This window comes from Bombus huntii, unplaced genomic scaffold (assembly GCF_024542735.1).
Source record: "Bombus huntii isolate Logan2020A unplaced genomic scaffold, iyBomHunt1.1 ctg00000061.1, whole genome shotgun sequence".
NCBI classification, from domain to species: domain Eukaryota; kingdom Metazoa; phylum Arthropoda; class Insecta; order Hymenoptera; family Apidae; genus Bombus; species Bombus huntii.
In genome coordinates, this window is record NW_026099322.1 from 807,678 (window position 1) to 833,896 (window position 26,219).

The window sequence follows — 26,219 nt, forward strand, 5'->3', positions numbered from 1 at the left end:
ACTCGCGCCTCCGGCAGATTACCCATCACGTATTCTACCGGCGGTGGTTGAGCGCGGCAGCAGCGGACGCAGCCTTTGATCGCCCGCCATACTTGACTTCGACCGTCAACGGGCCAGTATCTTTGTCTTACTGCGTATAACGTAGCCTGCGTTCCGGAATGCATGTGGATCTTGTGCTCGTGGTCTATGATGCGTGTTGTAACGGATGACTTAGGTAATACTATGGGATGTTTCTGGGCGAAGGTCATCGACGAATGACTGAGTCGACCCCCGACTCGCAATATTCCTTCCTTGTCTATGAACGGATTGAGTCGCGTGAGCTTACCCTTTATCGCCGCGTTCCGATCTTTTTGGAGTGTACGAATTTCCTCGGAGAAATGGATGTTTTGCAACAATTTTATCAGTTTATTGTGCGTTATGAGTAATTCAGTAACGGTTAGGGGTGCCGCTCGGTTCCTTTTCTGTTTCCAACGGAGGCAACGAGCTATGATTCGTATCAACTTGGGCCAGGATGAATACCTTTACAACAAACTGTAATCGGCGGGGTTTGCGGACAGACAAATCGCCCCCTTCTGCTCCGGTACTTCAATTTGCGGTGTTAGCGCCCATGTCGGCCAATAGCCTTCCGACTGGTAGAGCCATGCAGGACCGTGCTGCCAGATGGTTGGGCGCAGAAACTCTTCGGGTGTTTGGCCGCGTGATATTAAGTCCGCGGGGTTGTCGTCGGTAGGAACGTGGCGCCAATCGCGGATGCTGGTTTTTGTTTGAATTTCGGAGACTCTGTTAGCGACGAATGTTTTAAGGGTGTGAGGTGATGTATTGAGCCAATGGAGGACGATAGTGGAATCGGTCCAATAGATAGGTCGAGTAATTTTGTGTGATAGGGCTTGTTGTACTGTCGACATCAGGGACGTAAGAAGGAGTGCTCCGCTCAGCTCGAGCCGAGGAATGGTCTGGCACTTGAGTGGGGCGACTTTCGATTTTGCGGTTAAAAGTTAGGTCCAAACACGGCCGTTGGTGTTAAGGGTTCGAAGATAAACACAGGCTCCGTAAGCCTTTTCGCTGGCATCGCAGAAACCATGCAGTTCAATTTCCATTGCGGACTCGATTATTGCCTTGCGTGGGAACCTGACGTTGTTTAATAAGGGTAATTGGGCATAGTACCTTTCCCACTCTGTATGTAACTCGATCGGAAGTGATTCATCCCAATCGATTTTCGACGACCATATTCGTTGAAGTAGCATCTTGGCCCGAATAATCACCGGTGCGAGCAGACCGAGCGGATCGTAAATTTTTGCAATCTCCGAGCTGATGATTCGTTTCGTGACTCGAGAGGGCGTGGGTTTGACTTCGACCGAGTAAAGAATAGAATCGTCGGATGAATTCCAAAACACTCCCAGCGTCTTCAAGGTTTGCGAGTCGCCCAAAAAATGTTGGTGATTTGTTTCTTCTAAGGAAAGTCCGTGTAATAAGTCCTTATCGTTTGACGCCCATTTTCGTATGTTTAAGCCGGCCAGTTGAAGTAAATTGGTGAGTTCTGTTCTGAGCGTGAGGGCTTCGTCCTTCGTTTCAGCTCCGGTGAGAGCGTCGTCGACGTAGAAATCCCGCTGCAGTACCTGTGCTGCACGTGGAAATCGATGTCCTTCGTCCTCTGCCAGTTGCTTGAGGCACCGAATAGCTAGATACGGGGCTGCGGATAAACCGAACGTTACAGTGTTAAGCTCATATGTTTCTGTTTCTCCACTCGCGCTGCGCCATAATATCCTTTGATATTTCCGATCCTCTGGTCGTACGAGGAATTGCCGATACATTTTCTCGATGTCGCCGGTGAGTACGTATTGATGAGCGCGGAATCTAATTAATATATATGTCGGAGATGAAAGGAAAGCCGAAGCCTTTCCTTGGAAATTTTGGGAACATCCTCTAGTACCTTAGCCTAGATTTTATTATAGTTGTAATTGCTTAAGATTTGTAATAAGCGAGATTGGGTTCGAGGTGACAATCGGTCGCTGAACGTAGCCACGGTCACGGGATGGATGTTTTATCTAACGGAGGTCTGGAGTGGTTGTATGTGTTTTCCGAGAAATGTGGTTGTGGCGGCATGCGGCCTCGAGAGCGGGCCGAGCCACGTGTGATGTTGCCTCGGAGGTGCCGATGCAATGGTACATACATTGTATTAGTAATCAAAACTCCAGGCAGAAACTGCCTAGCAACGGCGTTTGGAACTTTCTCGATGCTTCCAACGAGTGTGCCTAGCAACGGCGTTTGGAACCTTCTCGATGCTTCCAAACGGGTATAGAAAACAAAATGCAATCGTACAGGGAGAAAAATCTCCACGAGGCTGGCATTCTTGCGACTGCCTTGGAGAGTGATACATCGAGCATTTTCGACGATCGCATTTGCGTCTAAGTTAGTTTCGCTTAGTAAGGAGTTATCCCGGTGACCGTGGATTCGTTTGAACTCAAACATTGCTAATAGTATTATTTAATTTAATTATTCGTAGATCGTATTATTCATTAGGCTTAGTGTTTGTTAGACTTATTATTAGTCGTACTTATTATTTGTTAAGCTTAGTGATAGACCTGTATATACGTGTAAATAAAATCTCGGCTTTGTGAAACGATGGCTAGTCCACATGAAGAGTCGTCGCGCGCCCAAAATTCGAATCGTGACCCGACATCAGAAGTGGGATCAGAACCGTTTAAAGTGCTACAAGAGCAAATGGTCCTTATGCGCGAGTTAATTCAGACGCTAGCGCACAAACCGGAGGTGCAAAGACCGAGTACGGAATCTAAGGATGTAACGTTACCACGTTTTGACCCCGAAGGTGCGGGCGCCGATCCATCCGCGTGGTGCTCTCATGCTGATTTGATTTTGAAAGACCACCCGATGCAAGATAGTGCGTTACTTTCCGCTCTAAATCGCGCCCTAAGGGGTCCTGCTGCGCATTGGCTTTCACAAATGGTGCGCGGTGGAAAGCTTACCTGGCCAACGTTTAAGGAACAATTTCTTTCGCGTTTTGGTGGCAGAGAGACAGCCGCTTCGGCGTTAATAAGGATATCCAGAGAACGACCGTCGGAGACTGAATCCCCGGGAGCGTACGGTAGTCGCCTCCGCTCCATGCTGCAGATGAAGTTGCAAGATCTAACGATGCCCGAAGTGATCAATGCCTTCGCCCTTTACATGCTGAGTTCACAAGATCGACGCTTTCGGCGACTAACGCTCGCGAATAATATCAGGACGGAGGACCAATTTCATGATGAAATAAGGATTCTCCCTTACAACGATCAGCCGACATTTTCGCCAAGAAATTCACTAACGGAACCTGAAGCTAAACGAAGCAGGCTATCAGTTCCTCGGATTAAGTGCTACCGCTGTGATGCTCTCGGACATAGGAGAACGGAGTGTCGCCTGCAAATACAAACGGGGAAGGAGCAGGATATACGAAACCCGAAGGAAAAACGACCAGCCGCATCGTCGAAGGTGACCTGCTTCAAATGCCACGAGGAGGGACATATCGCGCCTAATTGCCCATCATCGCGGAAAAGAAACTACGATTCCATTGACGAACGCCGGATCGACTCCTGTGTAGTGGAAGCTCCGGCTGGTAGATTAAGCCATCTGGGTGAGTCGTATCCATTTTACTTTGATTCTGGGGCCGAGTGTTCGTTAATCAAAGAGTCCCTAGCCTCGAAATTTTCGGGTAAAAGAATAACCGATGTGGTAGTGATGCGGGGAATCGGGAATACTTGTATTAAGAGTACACTTCAGATTTTGTCCACTGTTTGTATTAACGGTCTTACATTGGAGATAGTTTTTCATGTCCTTGCCGACGATTACCTAAAATACGACATCATGATTGGTCGCGAGATTTTGAGCCAGGGATTCGACGTAAATATCACGCAAAATAGCCTCGTTATTTGTAAAACAAAGGTCGTTAACGCTTGTGGTAAAGTCGCGGAAGATGCGGTCAACATTAACGAGGTTGACACTGATGTGATCGGTAACGACAAAGATCGATTAATCTCTGTTCTCGAAAAATTTAAAGAATCATTCATTACGGGTTTCCCGCGTACTCGCGTCAGTACGGGTCAGTTGGAAATACGGCTAATTGATCCCAACGTCACCGTGCAGAGAAGCCCTTACAGGCTTAGCGAGGAAGAGCGAAGAATAGTACGCGAGAGAATAGACGAATTAATGAAAGCACAAATCGTAAAACCTAGTAATTCGCCGTTCGCGAGCCCTATGATACTCGTGAAGAAGAAGGACGGCTCAGACAGATTGTGTGTAGACTTTCGAGCGCTGAATAAAAATACGGTCGCGGATCGGTATCCCTTACCCCTTATTGCTGACCAAATCGCGAGATTGCAGAGTGCGAGATACTTCATTAGCCTGGACATGGCTAGCGGATTTCATCAGATTCCCATTCATCCTAACTTGACGGAATATACTGCGTTCGTTACCCCCGACGGTCAATACGAATACGTGACGATGCCGTTTGGGTTGAAAAATGCACCAGCCGTTTTCCAGAGAGCCATTTTCAAGGCCTTAGGCGACCTCGCTTATTCGTATGTCGTTGTTTATTTGGACGACGTTCTAATAATCGCTGACTCAATAGATCAAGCTCTAGAAAGGTTGCACACTGTACTAAACACTCTCGTAAACGCCGGATTTTCTTTCAATTTCGCTAAATGTTCTTTTCTGAAAACGTCGGTACTTTATTTGGGATATGTAATTCGTAACGGAGAAGTTCGTCCAAACCCGGGAAAAATACAAGCTTTGAATTCTTTACCTGCACCGTCGACCGTCACACAGCTTAGGCAGTTTATAGGTTTGGCCTCTTACTTCCGAAAATTTATTCCTAAATTTTCACAAGTGATGAAACCCTTGTACGCACTCACTTCTAGTAACAAGCACGTAACTTGGACGGACAGGCACGAAAAGATAAGACAACAGATAATTTCCGTTCTGACCGACGCACCGGTGTTAATGATATTTGATCCCAATCGTCCCATAGAGCTACATACCGACGCTAGTTCGGAGGGGTATGGAGCTATTTTAATGCACAAAGTCGAAAAGGAAAACAGAGTCATCGAATATTATAGTAAAAGGACCAGTCCCGCGGAATCTAGGTATCATTCGTACGAACTGGAGACACTAGCAGTAGTAAGCGCCGTCAAGCATTTCCGACACTACTTACATGGACGGAAATTCTTAGTAGTTACCGACTGTAATTCTTTGAAAGCCTCCAGCAACAAAGTAAACTTAAACGACCGGGTTTATAGGTGGTGGGCTTATTTGCAAACATTCGATTTTGACATCATGTATCGAGAGGGTAAACGAATGGCCCACGTAGATTTCTTTTCGCGAAACCCCGTAGACTTGAATCGCCGTATGATAGACAAGGTCGCAGAGAAAGAGATTAATCTGGCCGAGATCTCCGAGGATTGGCTATTAGCGGAACAACGTCGCGATCCGCAAATCTCCGAAATCGTTAATAAGTTGCAGAACGAAGAGCTCGCGGAAGATATCGCGAATACCTACGAACTGCGATCCGGTACACTTTACCGTAAAATACAACGAAAGGGCAGAACCCTTTGCTTACCCATTGTTCCGAGAGGTTTTAGATGGTCCGTCATCAACCATGTGCATCAGTCAATTATGCACTTAGGATGGGATAAAACGCTCGAGAAGCTCTATGAGTATTATTGGTTCGAGGGAATGGCGAAGTACGTTCGCAAATTTGTCGAGAACTGCCATGCTTGTAGAGTTTCGAAGGCTAGTTCAGGTAAAATACAGGCTGAACTGCATCCTATACCTAAGACCGGCATACCGTGGCATACGGTGCACATGGACATAACGGGCAAGCTGAGTGGCAAGAATGACTCGAAAGAGTATGTCGTCGTCTTGATCGATGCCTTTACGAAATTCGTGCACTTACATCACACACGCAAATTGGATTCGCTTAGCGTTATCAAGGCACTTAAGTCCGCCGTGTTTTTGTTCGGTAGTCCCTGTCGGGTAATAGCAGATCAGGGTAGATGTTTCACGGGCCGGGAATTTCAAGAATTCTGTGCAAGCAAACAAATCAAAGTTCATTTGATCGCGACCGGTGCAAGTAGGGCCAATGGCCAAGTAGAACGTGTTATGAGCACGTTAAAAAATATGTTCACAACGGTAGAAACGACCGGGCGTTCATGGCAAGACGCGATCGGGGAGATGCAATTGGCTTTGAATTGCACCATCAACCGCGTAACCAAATCGAGTCCTTTAGAGTTATTGATTGGTAGAGCAGCAAGACCGTATGACTTATTACTACCTGATAACATCGAGGAAAAAGAAATAGATATCTCCAGTGTAAGACAACGGGCAATAAAAGAGATGGAAACTAGTGCTAGGTATGACAAAGAGAGATTCGATAAAACCAAAGCTAAAGTAGTTAGGTTTAATCCCGGTGATTTGGTACTACGCCAAAATGAAGAAAGGAACCAGACAAAACTGGATCCAAAATTCAGGGGTCCGTTTGTAATATCGGAGGTCCTGGAAGGAGACCGATATACCTTGAAAACACTGGATGGGAAAAGGTCATACAAGTACAGTCATGACAGGTTAAGGAAAATGCCGGATAGTTGCATTCCTGCGGAGTTGGATGTCTGTTGTGATGACGAGAACAGTGACCATGGCGATGTGAGTACCCCGATCCCAGAGGATCGTAGAATTATATGAGCCCAGGTGCGGCCATGGGATGGAATTCAGTGCGGTCAGGCACTGGAAGTGACGATGTCACGAAGCTGGGAGCCGGTTTAGTACCGACAGCGACGATGTCACGAAGCTGGGAGCCGGTTTAGTACCGACAGCGAAAATGTCACAAAGCTGGGAGCCGGTTTAGTACCGACAGCGAAAATGTCACGAAGCTGGGAGCCGGTTTAGTACCGACAGCGACAATGTCACGAGGTTAGAGCTGGTCTAGTACCGACAGCGACAATGTCACGGATTTGGAGCTGGTCTAGTACCGACAGCGACGATGTCACGAGGCTGGAGGCGGTCTAGTACCGGCAGTGACAATGTCACAAGGCTGGAGGCGGTCTAGTGTTGACAGCGATCGTGTTACGAAGCTGGTTATGTAACGAACTTTGAGAGTATGTGCGATTCGAAGGATGAGACCCATTTGGGTGCGAAATCGAGAATGGTCCGTCATGTCATTACGACCCGACTGAAAGCACGCAGAATGCAACTGGCACTTTGAATGCTAATCACAATGATACTAATCTTGTTTCCTTTTGTTTTGTTGACGAAGGTACACCCGAGGACGTGTGATAGTCAGGATGGCCGTGTCGGAGATGAAAGGAAAGCCGAAGCCTTTCCTTGGAAATTTTGGGAACATCCTCTAGTACCTTAGCCTAGATTTTATTATAGTTGTAATTGCTTAAGATTTGTAATAAGCGAGATTGGGTTCGAGGTGACAATCGGTCGCTGAACGTAGCCACGGTCACGGGATGGATGTTTTATCTAACGGAGGTCTGGAGTGGTTGTATGTGTTTTCCGAGAAATGTGGTTGTGGCGGCATGCGGCCTCGAGAGCGGGCCGAGCCACGTGTGATGTTGCCTCGGAGGTGCCGATGCAATGGTACATACATTGTATTAGTAATCAAAACTCCAGGCAGAAACTGCCTAGCAACGGCGTTTGGAACTTTCTCGATGCTTCCAACGAGTGTGCCTAGCAACGGCGTTTGGAACCTTCTCGATGCTTCCAAACGGGTATAGAAAACAAAATGCAATCGTACAGGGAGAAAAATCTCCACGAGGCTGGCATTCTTGCGACTGCCTTGGAGAGTGATACATCGAGCATTTTCGACGATCGCATTTGCGTCTAAGTTAGTTTCGCTTAGTAAGGAGTTATCCCGGTGACCGTGGATTCGTTTGAACTCAAACATTGCTAATAGTATTATTTAATTTAATTATTCGTAGATCGTATTATTCATTAGGCTTAGTGTTTGTTAGACTTATTATTAGTCGTACTTATTATTTGTTAAGCTTAGTGATAGACCTGTATATACGTGTAAATAAAATCTCGGCTTTGTGAAACGATGGCTAGTCCACATGAAGAGTCGTCGCGCGCCCAAAATTCGAATCGTGACCCGACATATAAAATAAATCTTCCTGTAACTTGGGTCCTGTGTGAAGTGTATCGTTTAAGGAGGTTCCGGTAGTGCTTGGTGCCGATCCGTCGAAAACTACACGGAGTTTGGTGGTTTGACTCGATGCTTTGGTCACGCCATGATGGGGTAAATAGTATCCGTTGTCGTCGGAGTGGTTGTCATTGACCTTCGTCATGTGTCCCAACGCCAGGTATTCCTGTATTACCGTTCGATATTCTGATTCGAAGCGTTTGTCGTGCTGGAATCGGCGATTGAGTGAGGCGAGTCGTTTACTCGCCAGCGTTTTAGAGGATCCGAGTGACTGAAGCTGATCGTTGAAAGGTAGAGCGACGATGTATCGTCCTTCGCTGGTGCGTCGGGTGTGGGCTTGGAAGTGTTCTTCGCATCGTCGATCTGCCTCTGAGATATGTTTAATTGAGGGTCCTTCATCGATTTCCCAAAACCGCGCGAGGTCTGCTTGTAAAGTCGTCGTGGATGTGTGAAATATGTTTGTAGCGGTTTGGGAAGTTGGACTCCCCCCGATTACCCATCCGAATCGCGTCTTTTGCAGACGCAGTCCAGGCTCGTCTGGCTGCGTGAGGTTGACTTGTCCCACACACATCGACGCGAGTGTTGAACCTGAGCTTAGTAGTACATCTATCGGAGCTGGTAGATGAAATCGTGGATCGGCCAATTTGAGATTTTTTGGTATCTCAAGTGTCGAACGATCGATGGGTTCGCTGGGAATTAAGGTTGATATGGTTGGAATGATAAGGAACGTTAATGTCCGCGTGTATGTACCGTCAGTGGAAGTGATCGTGGCCGTGATGTGTCGCTTAGAGGTCGTTGTCAAGGTGTCTAGAGCTCCGATCGGGACCGAACATTTGTTTTGTCTTATCTTTAACGATTTTGCTAATTCCTCGGTAATGAAGTTCATACTGGATCCGGTGTCGAGCAACGCTCGACAACGGATTGGTTGCTGTTTATCATTCAAAATATTAATCTGCGCTGTGATGACTAGATCATTGGACAGTAATTCGGATGCTATTGGTCTGGTATGTTCGGTCATCAACGGAGTCGATCGTCGGCGTCATTGGTTGTGTGTTCGTCTGTCACTGGGCGGTGGACTTGGAGACGCGGCTGTTCGTGGTGTTTCCGATCTGTGGTCTGTTGTGTGCCTTTTGCGGCGAGTGGGTGATACGTAAGGTGGCAAGGAAGGTGTTTTGGATCGGCTATTGGATGGGGAAGATTTCGGGCTGGACGTGCTGGAACGAGACCCTGAATGGCGTTTTGTCCTATGCAGCATTGTATGATGTCGTTCTCCGCATATGCGACATGATCCTGCGAAACAATGCTTCGTTGTGTGCCCTTTCCCGAGGCAGTTGAGGCATAGTGATGCTGTTTTGACCTCCCGAATGCGTTCGCGAAGGGATTTGGTTTTGAAGGTGTCACATCTCCAAATGGGGTGTGGTCCTTGACAGGTGGGGCATGTTGGAGTAACCTGTGTCGCCGTAAGTGCATGCCCTCGTGATGCGCGTTGACGGACCGGAGTAGTTTGTTCCGGTGATTCTCTTGTTTGTCTGACCGTGGTGATCGGTCTGGAGCTTCGTGCTAATCTCTCTAGGAAGTTTAATAAATGAATGTACGGAGGTACCTCGTTATTGGGCAGCGTCATTTCCCATTGCTTTTGGATACTTAGTGGTATTTTCGAGAGGATGAGGCTGTTGAGCATAGCACTGGTATCGGGGTAGGACTCTCCTAATTTGTTCAATGCATATATGTGTTGTTTAAATGTGTGGACTAAGCGCCTTAATTCCGTTGGAGACTCCTTGGTTATCCTTGGATAATCAATTATTGCCATGCAGTGACTGAAAGCTGTGTATCGTGGACATTCAAAACTTTCCTTGAGAACGGCTATAGCCTGACTGTAGTTTACATTACTAAGGGGTAACGCGTTTAAGCAATCGGCTGCTTCTCCTTGCAGGGCGGACTGCAGGTAATGGAATTTCTGTATGTCAGTGAGACTAGGATTTTTATCGATTGTGGAGGAAAAGGTATCATAAAACGTGTTCCATTTTTCTAAGCTTCCGTCAAAAGTAGGGAGCCGAAGATCTGGTAATTTAATGGATATCGGATTTAAACTTGCGGATGATGCACAGGTTGGAGGGTTTATGGATGTCGACGGCGAAGCTGTTTGCGCGTTCCTCAGAAAATTTTGTAGCCTTGTGTCTACCGCGACGTACTGATCCCTTATTTCGAAGCCGCGCGCTTGTTCCTCCTCGTCCAATACTTCTAATTCGAGTTGAATCGCTTCGAATTGACTCGCAACTTCGGTCAGTTGTTTCTCGTAATTCTTTAATAAGGAATTTTGCTGACTCTCGGATTGCTCGTACTCGTCCAGTCGGTTCGATAAATATGTGAATCGGCCGCTACAATAGCCTCGTCTCCGACGCAGGGAGATGAGTTGGTCTTCGCTCGTCATCGTTGCCGAGGATAGGAGATGGTCGAAATAAGGAACGAGCTTACCTTACTGTCGTGCGGCGTGAGGTCGCGTGTATGTTAAGTTGTGAAATTCGTTGCGTTGATGGTTGTCCAGCTGCGACGGAAGGCTGCGTGGTTGCGTTCCCTTGCCAATGGGATGTGCTTCTTCGAAGATGACGCGCCTGACGTCATTGGTTTCGCTGTAGTGGATGCTCCTGCTTCCGCTGCTGGTTTTGATAAAGTCACGTGGCACTGTGTGGTCACTGGTAAGTGCACTCTTCACTGGCACGTGATCCGGCTCGAAGGACCAAAATGTTTCGATCATTCGCGGAGAGACGCGATCGCGAGATATCACGTCAACGAGAGTTGTAAGTTCTCGTTACGATTAAACAATCGACGCCACGAACTGATCGATTCCCTTATTTCGATTATGATAATAAGGGTAGTTCAATGAAATTTCACAGAATTAACACAACTAAATTAATGTTTATTGCAACAACTTATTAACTAGAAAGATATAAATGGAACAACAAAAAGAAATGTGACTACGTAATGCGCGATATAAGATATGTGTTGACTGTTTGGCTTCTCGAAACGATCTGATTCTTTCTGGAAGGCGACCCCCACTACCTTCGGATCATGCCACATTCTTTTACGCCAGATAAAATAACGGCCACGAATCGATGTTTCTGGAGGTCGCCCTGCTTAATGAACCATGCGCTTGCCACTACAATGTTTGTTTTGCCGGGCAGCCGCGACGATCCGTCTGCGACATTATAGTGCCGCGACCGACAGTTAAGAATATGATATATGGCAAGCCGCATGGCGTAACACCGTATATGGCTATATCTATTATCGTCTTGATTAATTTAAACATTACGAGTATTCCAAATATTGCTGCACTGACAGTTCCAAATTCCATGAAACCAGTCCATAAGCTTGATACGGTATTTTTCGCTATTGTCGTTAATGTGTTTTCGTCCATCATTCCCAGGATGTTTACTGTTCCAGGGACGATTGTTTTTCCTGTCGCTCCTCTGGCCAATGTGTTCAAGACTGCAGATTTTTCTGCCGGGAACATGACGTGGTCCCGTAGTGCGTCGAGGTCTTTTTGGGTATATATTCCGCTCGTGGCCAACGACGATGGTGCTGAATATCGCCACGTTTGGCGCACGTCCGGGCGGAGTTCCTGTGGTGTGATTCCCTTGCCAAACGGATAGCTCCGAGTAGCATTCTGTTGTATGTCGTACCTTTACTTGTACCGGAATGCATTCGACTATATGGACCGCTTCTCCTGTGATCAGAGCCATGTGTCCTGGGTTTTGGTTATGGTGTATGCAAATTCGTCGGGCGGTAAGTTTGCCAATCTTAAAGCGTTCTCTATTAGTTTCTTCTATGTGGTGCGTCTTTGTGTCGGTATATCATGGTATAATGTTTTCATTTGTCATTTTACTTTCGAGTTTATTAGAAATAAGAATAACCTTTTATTATTATTAATATATATATATATATATATATATATATATATATATATATATATATATATATATATATATATATATATATATATATATATATATATATATATATATATATATATATATATATATATATATATATATATATATATATATATATATAGAAAAAGAAAATTTTTATATTTATATGTATTTTTTTCTCTTTTTTTTTCTTATTGTTAAAACCTTTGTTTTATTTTAGGTTTTACGTACATGTTATCAGTGAAAATAAATATTATTGTAATATCGTAGAATAAATTTGAATTAGAGATCGGTTGAAAATAGAAAAAACCGTGTACGTCGTCCTTCTGTGGTTCGTTTACATTTAAGAGCGCCTATGTGACTAAAGTCACCTAGTTCTTACAGAGATATGAGAAAAAACAATAAAGAACGCTAGAGCAGAAGGACGGTTTCGGGTTCAAGGAGCGATGACCGAGAGGTCAGAGTATGCGAGTCGAAAAGCGAGTGTGTTGCGAGAGTCAGAGCTAATTGAATCGTTGAAGAGTAGAGTCGTTAGAGGTTTCGAGTTGTCGAAGAGTAGAGTCGTTAGAGGTTTCGAGTTGTCGAAGAGTAGAGTCGTGAGAATTGATAGAGTTGTTAGAGAGAGAGAGAGTGTGTGTGTTAGATTCGTTGTGACGAGAGTGATCAAATAACTGTAAAGTTATTTGATATAGATACGAGTATTGCATTTAGTTCCGTTAAAAAAATATCGTTCTCTGTCCAATTTATATTTGTATATTCAATTTAATATTAATAAATTGTAAGTAATCGAAAAAAAAAATTTCTATCCTTATTTTCCGATATTACATTATGAATGCTACTTGGGTTATAATTATATACATATATGCATACGTATTGGTAAGTAGTATAGATGAGATTTGTTTTATTGTTATGAATATATAAGTATATATTATCAATAGGAATAGATATTACAAATATAGCTTGTCTTTGAATATATATATATGTGCGTGTAATGGTAAATATGACGGCTTATTTTTATGAGTCACTTGCATTATCAATGGAAGTGAGTGTTATAAATATCGCCTATTTTACAACATGCGTGTATATATATATTGGTAGATATAAGTGAGAATTATATGTATAGTTATAAATGTTGTTTGTTTACAGGTGGATAGCAAAAGTATTTGGTTTCGTGGGTGGCGTACAGGTGCCTTACAGTTCTACGGTGCGGATTGCTATTCCTTGGACTAAAAAAATTTCTTTCGAGATGAGTCAGATTATTGTAACGATCATGCATGGGAGGATTTTCTGCAGAGATTCAAAATGCTCTCTGGATTCCTCGTGAAACGTCTGGACAACACCTACATGTACTTCCTCCGTCGTTCAGAGAATGGTTGATGAATTCGCCATCCGTTCTGCACACACATACAAAAATAGTTAATGTATATATATATTATTTATTTTTATTTTTTTTTTTTTTATAAGTTTCGTTCGGACCTGTTCCTTTGTACGAAGACTGTATCCCTGTATATAATATAATATATATAATATGTTATGATTATGTTAGTTGTTATTTATTATATATATATTTTCCTTATCTCTCTCTTTTTTTGTTTGTTTTTTTTTTATTAGTACCTAACATTGCTATTATGATGCTGTATTACATTGCATTGGCTATTATTTGTATGTGCGACGAATTTTTCAACATGGCCGCTCGCGTGTCTCTTTGGTATGGCGTTGGTTTAATGTCAACAGTAACGTGTTGTTGAAATAGCTAATTAATTGTTAATCATTATAATTTTATTTAGTAGTGTTTTTGTAATATTGTTTTGTATTTCATGATATTGTCTGTGTCAATACCGTGTGCTACTTTAATGTGATAGCATGGATTGTATTGTTACCGAATTTCAATAGTCATTGTTTTGATTATACGTGACTTGCATTTATGTAAGTCTTGTTTAATTTAGTTAATGTTTTGTGTATTGTGTTACCAGTTATTTTCGTGTAGCATAACTTTATTCCTTTGCACCGAGTTCAGTCATGTCTTGTTGTTAATATTTAGTTAGTCTATCTTGATTAATTTCTAACCTATTTCTGTGTTTATTGACTTTTCTTATTTTCCCTATTAATTTATTATTGCTTGTACTTGCTATTTGTTATTATTTTATGCATGATATGAATTAGTTCCCTTATTAATGATTAAAATTTATTTGTTAGATTAACATTGTCTGTAATTCTTTAGATTCTGCTCTTTCGATGCTGCGTCACTTACCTGGATCGTTCCCACAACATCATCCGATTCTTTGATATGCCTTGGATACTTACTACGGCTGCCTTCAATCGTCTTATATCTGTGGTCATAAAGGTGGTGTTTAATTTATTTAATTCAATATGTGTATAATGCATTGTATGTGCGACCGCTATTGGGCATTACAAAATAACATAACAATACTACGTAGATTAATGCATAACAAAATATCCTTTTACTCCGGTTATATTTATTACTAACTCTCAATTAATCTATCTTGATTATTTTCTAACCGCTTTCTATACTTTATCAGCTATTTTATTTCTTCTTATTAACCTGCGAAATTCATGCATGTACACTTCCTTGTATAGTGATTAATTGTTCACGAGGTAGGTTGCACTTTCACTGTTTTAGTTATTCGTTGAACTAACACGTTTTACGTTCAAACAGTAATTGGAGCACTCGTAATAAACCTTTTCTTTTCAAGTTTCCGCTATCTGTGTTATTCAACGAACAGTGCCATGTTTCCACAGTATTGTTATAACATTTAGTACTGTTGTATTTTGCATTAAGGCAATTGAAGTTAATTTGTTCATTTATTTTTCAGCTGGCTGTTGTACATGGTGTTCCGTAAACAGGGAGCCATAACCTATTTTGCACGTAAACCTTCTCGTATGATGATTACTTGTTCACAAGGTAACTTTCACTTTCACTCTTTTAATTATTTATTGAATCAACACGTTTTATATTCAAACAATGATTGGAGTACACATGATAATTTTCTTTTTTTTCTTTTTAGGTGTTCGCTATCTGTATTATTCGACGAACAGTGTCACACCTCCTTTTGATTTATCCACAATATAGTTATAACATTTAGTAACCTTGTATTTTGCACTGAGACGATTGAAACTAATTTATTCACTTATTTTAGGTAGCTGTCGTACATTATGTACCACGAACAACGATCCATAACCTATACTTACACGTACACTTTCTTGTATGTTGATCACTTGTTCACAAGGTAACTTTCACTTTTACTAGTTAATTATTCATTGAGTTAACACGTTTTATATTTAAACAATAATTGAAGCACATATAATAATTTTCCTTTTCTTTTCTTTTATGTTTTCGCTATCTGTGTCATTCGACGAACAGCACTACAACATACACTACTGCACTACGTTGCCCACTGAAATCACTTTATTCATTGTTTATTTCGATTATGCGCTAGTTTTAACTTGTTTAAGTGCACCGTTCGCGGAATCCCTTTTTTACTTCAATCTTGACGTTTTGGTTCTGCAAGATTTCTAGCACTTTGTGTGGTCCAGTATATTGATCGGAGAATTTTCCTTTACTAGGTTCTTTTAGTAAATATATCGAATCTCCTATTTTAAAATCTTGAGGGTTGATTCGTCGATCGTAATATTCCTTTGATCTTAGTTTGGATTTTATCAAATTTTCTCTTGCCATTCGTTGTACGGTGTAAATTTTATTGAACAGATCTTCGAGATATTCTGAGTATGTTGGTTCCATGTTCTCTTCGATTATTACTTCACCAGTAGGTTCTCTGGCTAGATGTCCAAAACTAATTCGTGCGGGGAGAATTTCGTTCCTTTCCTTCATTTTAGTTTTTATTTTGCGCCAAGACGCAAGTTTACTCACATCGATCCAATTATCCAATTGCTTGCTAATAGCATTCAAAATACAAATTTTTGAAAGTGTCGCAGCCATATTAACCCAAAAATATTTTGTATATAGTATAGTGTGATACCATCTATATTTTCCTGGGGGAATCATAAGATCAGCACTACCTACTATGTTACCTACGTCAAATATTAGATGTAGTAACCAATAAAGTATTTTTAATCCAATTATAATCCAATGGCTAGCGTATTCAAGTTTTTATATATATCTTCAACTGGTGATTCCCTATTTTCTCCCTTTTGATTTCTTTGGGCTCGTTGAATTTGCGTTTCTTCAGCTTGAAAATGTTTAGAATCCTTTTCCTTAGTTACCCTTTTTCCTTCTTTATTTACTTTATTCACAACACCTTTATTTTTCTCTACCTTTTCAGGATGAATAGTTTCATTGGAAGTGCTTATTATAATTAAATTATTATTTATTTGTATGGAACGTTTAGGAATATTTTTGGTAGATTTGGAATTATTCTTTGAATTTTTATTACAAACCTTTTTGCTTATAGATTCTGTTTTGGATTTAGGGATAGCTATATTTTTATTTTCTATAGTGTGATCTTCCTTGCAATTTAATGATTTGGCTTTGAGTTCGATAAAGTTTCCTTCTGATGGTTTTATAGAAGTTTTTGAGTGAGATACACTCGCTATCTCTTTTCCTATTATGGTTGAGACATTCACGAAATTCGTGGAGTCTTGCTTTTGTATCTTTGCCAAGTCGAACGTGGAGAGGCAATTCGCACTTCCCAGCGGGTCCAATATCTCTGTGATATTATGCAGTGGATAAGCATTGCCTGTCGTCTCGTCGTTCAATTTCCTAGTTTCTGCTTCGTCTGAAAGTTCTTTGGCACTAATATTATTTATCTTGTTTGGTAACTCAGGAAATTTCTCACTCATGATCCTGTCTATGGCACCGTGCGTCCTCTTATTATTTAACGTGACATTATCCCTTATCACAGCAACGGAATGGTGTTTGCATTGAAAAGTTGATTGGTTGAAATGATCAGCATCTCTCTTTTGATTTAGATCTCTATCGAGGTATTTATTTATGCATTTTTCTTCCCAAATTATTGCTCTTGCTTCTTTTCTAACATTTTCTTCTATTCCCGGGTTGTTTAGATGTTTCCGCGACGGCGGAACGTCCAAGGATTGGTATCCTGCTATCTTTACTCGTAAATACACCTCGTTTGGAAGCCCCTTAACGAAAGCTTCCCTCGTGTCTCGATCTATCCTATCTTGAAATACGGTGCCGTACTCGTACCTTTCCCCGTTCGTTATCGCCAGTCTGAGATCTTTGACGCGTCCTATGTAGTCCAAAATATCTTCTCCTGGTCGTTGAAATATTGTAGCTAATTCCCCTTTATATTCGTTAACCGTTTTTCCCGGACCGAACATATCTTTTAATTTATTCCCGAAATCGTTTAAACTTATTACTTCTGTGTCTTCTATGGCGAGAAATGCGTGTCCGCGAAGCTTATTCGTTAATAATTTTACTAACTGAGATTCTTGATGCCTAGGAACCATGTTTCGTGCGCGCTCGCATGCTCTTAAAAATCGAAATACCGAGGGTCGATGTCCGTCGAACACTGGTACTGTCTCTATTGCATCTTTTAACTTAATTGGTTGGGGATTAACTTCTATCGGTATTGTCGCTTGGGAAATTATCGGCGATGATACGGGTGTCTTGATTTCTTTTTTTGCTTTAAGTTTTTCCGACAACATCAAGATCATGTCTTTGTCCAACGATTCTAATTTAGTCGACATTATTTCTTAGGTATATATTTTATCGATAATCGTAACAACTTTAATTTTTTGTGGAGCGAATCGAACCGTTTAAACCAACTTTAATCCTCCGTGAAGCGGATCCCACCGCTGCCACCAAAAATTTAAATCTCTAATGTTACGTATCAATTTGTTTGTTTAAATCGATCAAATCTTAAGTTTAAATTTTACTGAAAAATTTTTTTTTTTCGTTTGAGTTTGAATTTAATCTTAAGGGAAATAAATTGAATTGATATTATTGTGTATGTAATACTGATTTAGATTTCTAATTAATACGGTAGTTGCTGCCACCAGAAATAGTCTAAGGACTATTTCAAAATATTTTATTTTTTATTATCTTTTTTCGTTTAATGGGTAGCGTTAACTGACGCTTAATGCAACTGGTAAACGATTTCCACTTTTCGGCTAACCTGCTATGTGCAGGGATATTGGCACGGGAGAGGATTAAAGCTGGGAACAATAAATATTTGTCCTCGTTAAACGGATTTTTATTTGAATGTAGAATTGCTTAGATTATTACCTTTATATATATTTTATTAGCCGGATATATATATTTTAGCGTTGCTGGATTGGATAGGAATGTGAGATTTTTCGTTGTTTTATATAAATTTATTTTTACGTTTGACTTCTTCTTCTCTTTTAATTTCGCTGTAGTAGTTTGCCGTTAGAACCGAAACTCAATTCATTTACTACGATGGATTCTGTTACCATGATTTTCTTGCCTTTTGAGTTTAATAATCGAGGATGATTCTAACGATCCTCTCTGTGTGGGACTCGTGTGATTTCGCAAGCCTTGCCCAAAGACGGGTAATATTTTACCAACAGTGGGAGGAGGAATGCGAAGATCGATGGGTGTTTTCGATAATCGAAAACACCGTTTGCACAAGCCAACACAGCGAACGATCCTTTGGTTAAATTTTCGAAGGGAAATTGTTCTGCTATTTCTCTCTTACAATCGCATGCAATGATGGCAAGAATATCGGTTAATAGCAATGCCGGTATTGCTCTTAATTTTCGATTGACCCCGACGATGTATTTAATGGTCCTCTCTGTGCGGGACTTGTGTGATTTCGCAAGCCTTGCCCAAAGACGGACAATATTTTGCCAACAATGGAAGGAGGAATGCGAAGATCAGTGGGTGTTTCAGTAGCTGAAAATACCGTTCGCACAAGCCGACACAGCGGACAACTCCTTTGTTTAAAGTTTAAACAATGATTCTATCTTCAAAACCGTTCACGAAAATAAAACGAGATCGATGATAGGAAGTTCTAATTCGATTCTCGAGGGCAACGAGATTATCAGAGAAGAAGGAAATTTTCAAAATTAATTTTCTTACCTTGAGGAGTAGGTGCTGTCTGGTGCCATTACCTCAGCTGCTCCGGTGGTCGTCGAAGTTTTTGTTGGGTTTATTACTTGAACTCGAATATAGTTTACTATCAACTTTTACTTTATTTATCTATTTCGATACAGACTGAACAATTTACTAACTGGATTAATACCGCAATTACAATGCGCGTTTCTGTCTAAGCGATGAAATGAGGACTTCAAAGATAAAATCTTTCTTTTACTTAGTCGCGGTTCTCTTTTCTTGACCGAAAAACTAAAGACCCCGAAACGCAAAATACTATACAAAATTTCTAAACGCAATGATGAGCGCAATAACGAACGTAGTAACAATGAACACAAAATATAATGAGCACAAGAATAATGAACGGTAATAACAATGATCACTATAATAATGAACGCAAGGATAATAAACGTAATACGAATGATCCGTAATAACAATGAACACAAAATATAATGAGCGTAATAAGAATGTTCACCAGAATAATAATGAGCGCTGCTCTATGTTGCTTCGCTTATTTATAATGCCATCCCCCACGGGGTGGTGGTCCACTGGGGGTACGCTTCCGTGGGAATCGGGATGTTGCAGTTTGGGTTTCTTGGAATCGTACGTGACAAAATGTAAATTCCGTATTTCGACTTAGTTTTTATCGGTCCTGTGCTTCTGCTGAGCTAGCGTCTAGGAGGCTTGAAGCATTCCATGCTGATCTAGTCTTTTCCGCGAGAAACTTCTATGTTTTGTACCGTGGGAATTACCCGTGTTTCTTCGGCGCGTGCAAGGGCCGGCGGCTGCAGCATAATTATCACCTCGATGTTTGCTCGGGCAACACGCGCAATTCCGCTGCTCTCCCACAACAAGGACCTCCTTCTTCGAGTTATTTTTCGTAAGTTTGGATATTCGCATATTATGGTTGTTTTTGCGATTTTAATGTTTTTTCCTTTTTTGTTGTTTCCCTAGGCTTCGGTGATCGTCGTTCGGACAATGTTTGCGGAGGCATTTCCATCAGAGGTTCCTTATTATTATTATTTTTTAGATGTATTTTGTTTTATATACGATATATATATATATATATATATATATATATATATATATATATATATATATATATATATATATATATATATATATATATATATATATATGTCGGAACGAACATTAGAATTAGGGTTAGGGGCGTGAAACGAATCTTCGTTTGGGTTACACGTTGTCGTTATGCAATAGAGAAGACATTGACTAGTGCAAATACGATTATTATAGAACCGGACAAGTAACCGCGGTAGTTAGGTACTCGAGAAACTAATGACAATGATCCTAGGTTCAATAACGAATCCGCGGTCGACGGGATGATAGATGAACGTACTCACAAAATCTAAGTCGGACGCGTAATATTCACTGATCGTAAAGAGTTACTCCTTTTATCAGTGAGATCACGAGCGAGAATGCCTTTCCCGTCCCGATGATGCCACAGAGGAAAACTATAATGGGGTGTGTCTAAGGACACGAGATCATCGGATTCGTCGAGAAAAGCCTTCGTTCAGAAAGTAAGGGAAATTGGCGTTGCTGCTAATTGGTCAATTTCCATATCGGTGGTTAGAAAAAGATGCTAGCCGCCCTCGAGGGAAAGTTGCTAGTGGGAGACGCCGCTCGTTGAAAAATATGTTTCCCCTATCTTCCCGTAGTTGGGACAAAGACTGTTTGTCTGTTTGAAGGACTTTAGTTAACTAAACCTTAAGATTTATAACGGGCCCTCGGGCTAGCCGAACATGTACTGCGGAGACGCATCGACATCTGGCAATCATCTTACTCGAAGAATAGGGTCTGCGTGTGGCGAGCCACGGGACAGAAACCGTTGGAATGTTTATTGTCGCGTGTCGCCACGAATATTTCTTTTAAGGAGAACTATAGAATTACTCGATACCTGTTGTTAGGCAAAGCGTTCATCCCTTGACCGCGGCTACGTTGGGCGACAGACTGTCACCTCGAGCCAAAGCTCACCGTCACTAATCTCGAACAATTACAATCGGATTGAATAACTACAATAGTTTAGTTACAGTTATAGTAGACTTTAGATTGCAATGTTGCGGGGCTATCCAAAGGTTCCGGTGTCCTTTCATCTCCGACATATAGATATACATGTATATGTGACGAAATATACTAAAGCAATATTGACCCTTTGTCGCTGAAAGTATCAAACTACAAAACTTCCTTTCAAATTTTCAGAATAAGGAAATCAGGATCATGATAAATAATTGGAACATAATTAAAAATAATATATCTTCTCTATAAGATAATGAATACATTGGTTCATTTAATTTTTATGGATATTCAAACGCTTCTGTGAAATAAAACGTCAAGATTATAGAGTATAAAATTCATAGCTATGAAATAACTAAAACTCTGATGTATTATTAAAAATATACGTTAGGTTGTATGTAGTGATACATACAAAGATTACATGTACAAACCCATAATTAACACAATGCTACCGCAACCATTCTGCAATCTACCTTGCCCAAAACACTCCTCCAGTCACCTCCAAACTCTTCAATTCTCTCCACCTAACCACCCACAAACCATTCACAAACATGCAATTCTCGACAAAAGAAGAACTTATCGTCAGTTGTCCTTAACATCTCGTTCATTCATTTGGTCCCTATCCCCCTATTTCCTCCCACTGCGATGATCGCACTACATTTTTCCACGTCTCTATTCTATTCTCTGGATGATCTGAATTCTCGAGCAGTCGAGTGACGATTGATCTGTACAATTGATCGATTTCTTTTTACTACAGACATGCAAGAAATTCCGTGTTGGAGAGCGATGTTGCGAGTTCGAGTGCCTGGACCACCTGAAGACCGGAACTGTCTATAGTTTATGTCGTTGATGATAATAATTCCTCCACGACTCAGCAACAAGAGCTACTCTGGGTGATGAGCTTAATGGTGCTGTTGCGGCTATTTTAATTTTTCAACAAGGATCCAAATGGCGCCGTTGACGAAATTCTTTCATTATAAACGTCAACGATCAACATCAGCCATCAGGGAACGAAGAAGGTACGCTGTAACGTGTCTGAGTAATTATACCTCGAGGAGTACATACAGTTATGTAATGAAGATTCGTATGTGAGTGTTTGTTTTCTTATTTCTTTTCCCTTTGTTTCATTTGAATGGATTTTTGTACTCAAAGAGCGAGGTAAGATTACGTCAGATACGTTTTTACATATGCTAAAAAAATGGAAAATGATGATGATGAATCAATGACACGTAGAAAATTATAATCTATTGTATTGCTGTTATCTAATGGTGTTGTAGTTGACTGTATGGTGGATGTATCTAATGGTGTTGTAGTTGACTGTATGTTGTTCAATATTGCTATGAAACTCTTCTGATTCATTGTCACTTATACGAAGGATGGAAGTATACGAAATTGATAAAATTATTAATAATATTTACGAAGAGAAAGTAAACTGTTGGATATATGACAAAATAATTCTATTTTAAATAAGAGACTGGTCAGAGTGGTTATTTTGTTTACAAAATCAAACGAATTTAATGGATGTAATGGTAAGGAAGTAACTATAAGTGGCTGTTAAACTATTTTTATGCTTGAAAAGTAATTCGCAAAGTAATGTAAAGCAGTACTACTGAGTTGTACATAACCTCTTTCAGAATTTGTTCTTAACCTCTTGCTTCATAACTTCCTTAATTATACTCTTCAAACTTATTGACTACTTCGATGTTGTTACGAACAGAAACTGATAAAATATTAATCTTAAATATAGATTGAAATGAAAGCTTGTCACGTAAATATATATATATATATATATATATATATATATATATATATATATATATATATATATTTATATGTACTACTTACTCAAACTATGGATCACATAACCTATACAAAAAAAAAAAAAAATTATTGTACACTATAAAGCAAGAGGTTAAATCTTTAATCTGTTAAGAATTAAATTTTTTATTGTAACTGCGAAAATTATAAAAGTACCAAGCGAAGCAAGTACGGAATATATGCGGAATATGAATCGCTCAACGAACCAAAGAGCGGCTCAGTGACAAAATTAGTAAAGTAAAGACCACAAATATAACAACATTATATTCTACCACAAAATAATTCTCTATACAAAAAAGGTACACAACGAATCGATTTTTCACAACGATAAGAGTCAACAGAACCAATCAAGACCGGGCGAGACTCTCATAAGACAACGATATCAGAGGAATCAAATCAGCGACTTCAATCTATGTTACAGAGTATAGTTATCAAGAAAAATTGCTCTTTTCATGAAAAGTATGGTAATGATACTTTTATAATACATTGTATATTTGGCAGTCGGATGTGCCCGTGGCCATCGGAAATGTAAAGACAACGCTTTTAGAAAGTGATAGCGCCATCGCGTTTTAAAAACGCGTTAGAAGAAGGACGGTTTCGCTATCCAAGGCGAATCGAAAAGTGTGCGTGTTGCGAGAATCAGAGTTGATCGAGACGTCGAAGCATAGAGTCGTTAGAATTGAGTTGCGAGTGTTGTCGAGTGTTAGAGTTGCTAGTGAGGGAGAGAGAGAGAGAGAGAGAGAGAGAGAGAGAGAGAGAGAGTTACCAAATAGTTGTCAAGTTATTTGTTGTAAATACGAGCGTTGCATTTAGTTTTCCTGTTAATCAAACATCGTTTCTCTGTCTAACTAATATCTGTATTTTCAATCCATTATTAATAAATTATAATTAATCGGACAAAATTACACCTTTAATATATTCCGATATTACATTACCGTGATGTAATATTTATCATGCTTATTTTGTACGTAAAACGAATCGTTGGAATATTCCCGAAGCTAACGAAGCATTTCCCAAAAGTTAAACCGAAGAAATTAACGCGAATAGTTAAGTGAAATTTTTCCATTAACTTGCTGACCAACCGGCAAATAAAAAATCATAAAAATTGTTTCAATGTGTTGAGGTCACGCATAACTTCTTTTTTCATTGACGATTACCAAACAGGTAAAATTTCGAAATTGTACGAAGGCCACGTGACCAGATCGTATTGGAATTTGAAGTGCATGGAAAAAGACAACTCGAAGTACAAACCTTGAGCTGTACTACTCGAAGTACAAACGTGAACTAATGGATGTAGAAAAGCAATTAACGCCAAACATCCGAACAGCATCTTGGAGCCCGTCATTGTTCTGAAATAAAAGAAGTGACGAATTAAAAAGACGCAGGACTAATAATAATAAAGGAAACTTAGTTCGTATTATAAATTGAATTTACATCAGAAAAGAAGCACGATCAAGCGAAACAGATCGTAGAAATGACAAATATCATCGATATACGTTTCAGTGTAATTTCACTTTTGAAAATTATTTAGTTTAATACGATCGTATTCATCGCTCTGAAACTTTCATTGTGCTGCAATTTGTGCTGCGTCTTTTTAATTTCTCTATCTTTCTGTGTTTTCGGAAAAATTACTTGAAAGATTAAGAATTGCTTGCCTTATTTTATTTTCGATTAGTTAGGATTTGATTATTCCAGGTAAGGTTTATTATTTATAACAGGTTTTATCACTTGTTTATTATTTAGGAGTTTGTTATTTTAGGATTAGTACCTTTTAGGATTTCTTATCCTTCGAGTTTCTGTTTCAGATATCTAGGTCTATTTCAAGATGTTTTATTACATTAGGATTATTTATTCGATTAAGATAATTTAAGAGTTTCACAATGTACAAAGAAATAATCGCGTGAAATTTAGATTTATGCTTTAAACGTATTAAACACGCGGTAATTTCAATGTCTGTAGCCTCGAACGTGTTCTGATTAGTTGTGTCATTGTCTGTGACATTGAAATCACAAAAATCCATTGCAAGTGTGCTGTCATGCAATGTGGATGTAATTGGGTTTTTTGGGGTTAGGTTGGGGTTAGGTTGTATCATCTGATTTGTACAGTACTATTTTAACGCAAGGACAGGAAAGTTATTATATATTTCCCGTCCATTATTTGAATCGTTGTGAAGTGTAACGAATTATATTCGATTCGAGGAGATGTTAATGAATTACCCATTTCATATGTAATTACATGGAAATAAAAATCATTGCAAAAATAATTGATCTAATGACAACGGAATTTCCAATATTTTTTTGTTTCGTCACGTCTTTTTCATAATATATCTTTTATAGGTACGTGATTTATTAATCGTTCGAATGGAAATAATTATTCGTATAATATTCAAACGATTCTAGCCATAAAATAAATTAAAACGATACCTGTAATGCAATCTGCGTATGACGTCAACCTCGATCTATGCTTATACAAGAAATTTTATCAATCAATGACTAGATATACAATAATCAAATATTATAAAATTTCCTGAAAACCTTTAGGTGTTAATATTAAGGTGTTAATATCTTTAATATTTGCAAGTTATTGTTTAGCGCTAATTAGTTAGAACGTAACAAGTGGTGTACCAGAATTGAGATAATTAAGCCACACGAACAATCTTATTTAGATCTTTTTAATTTTTTAATTCTCTTTTGCTCTAATACTTCGTAAAATTAATCTTCATTAGCTACTACACTTCATAGAATAACAAGAGATAATTTTTCTTATATAACGTTTCATTCATAAAATCTATCATTAAAGTATATCTTCATAAAAATATCATTCCATACTAACGGTATATTTGGTGTCATACGAGATAACAGTTACCAGTGATGACATATGTAACTTTATAAAGATATCTCGTTTTATTATATATTAAAAGAATGTACTCATTGCTGCTATATTTCAGATGAAAAAAAGGAGGCAACGATTTTACAGTAAAATCGTTCGTTTACAACTGATTCATTTACATTTCATGATAATACTGTGCATTCTGAATATGCTATGATTTGGTTTAAAATAATAAATAGTCCATTCTTGCATACTATTGCTCCAGCTTTACTTGTATTTTCGATATTGGTATAAATAGAAAGACAATTAATGTCGTTCGAGTCTATTTTCGGATCATTTATATTACGTTTAATCCATATAGTTATTATATGAG

General features: G+C 39.8%; 1 protein-coding gene and 2 long non-coding RNA genes across 7 annotated transcripts in view; all 3 read left to right on the forward strand.

Moving 5' to 3' along the window:
- Positions 1-26,219, forward strand: part of LOC126875972 (venom serine protease Bi-VSP-like) — a 198,067-nt gene that overhangs the window by 149,070 nt on the left and 22,778 nt on the right. The gene's annotated exons all lie outside the window — the stretch shown is intronic.
- LOC126876004 (uncharacterized) lies at positions 17,741-22,005 on the forward strand. 2 transcript variants are annotated; one of them, XR_007693862.1, is made up of 2 exons: positions 17,741-20,173; positions 21,386-22,005. It is a non-coding gene; the product is annotated as an uncharacterized LOC126876004 (long non-coding RNA). The 2 variants fall into 2 exon arrangements; XR_007693861.1 differs by having other exon boundaries at positions 21,957-22,005.
- LOC126876007 (uncharacterized) lies at positions 22,038-22,669 on the forward strand. Its single transcript, XR_007693865.1, has 2 exons — positions 22,038-22,218; positions 22,477-22,669. It is a non-coding gene; the product is annotated as an uncharacterized LOC126876007 (long non-coding RNA).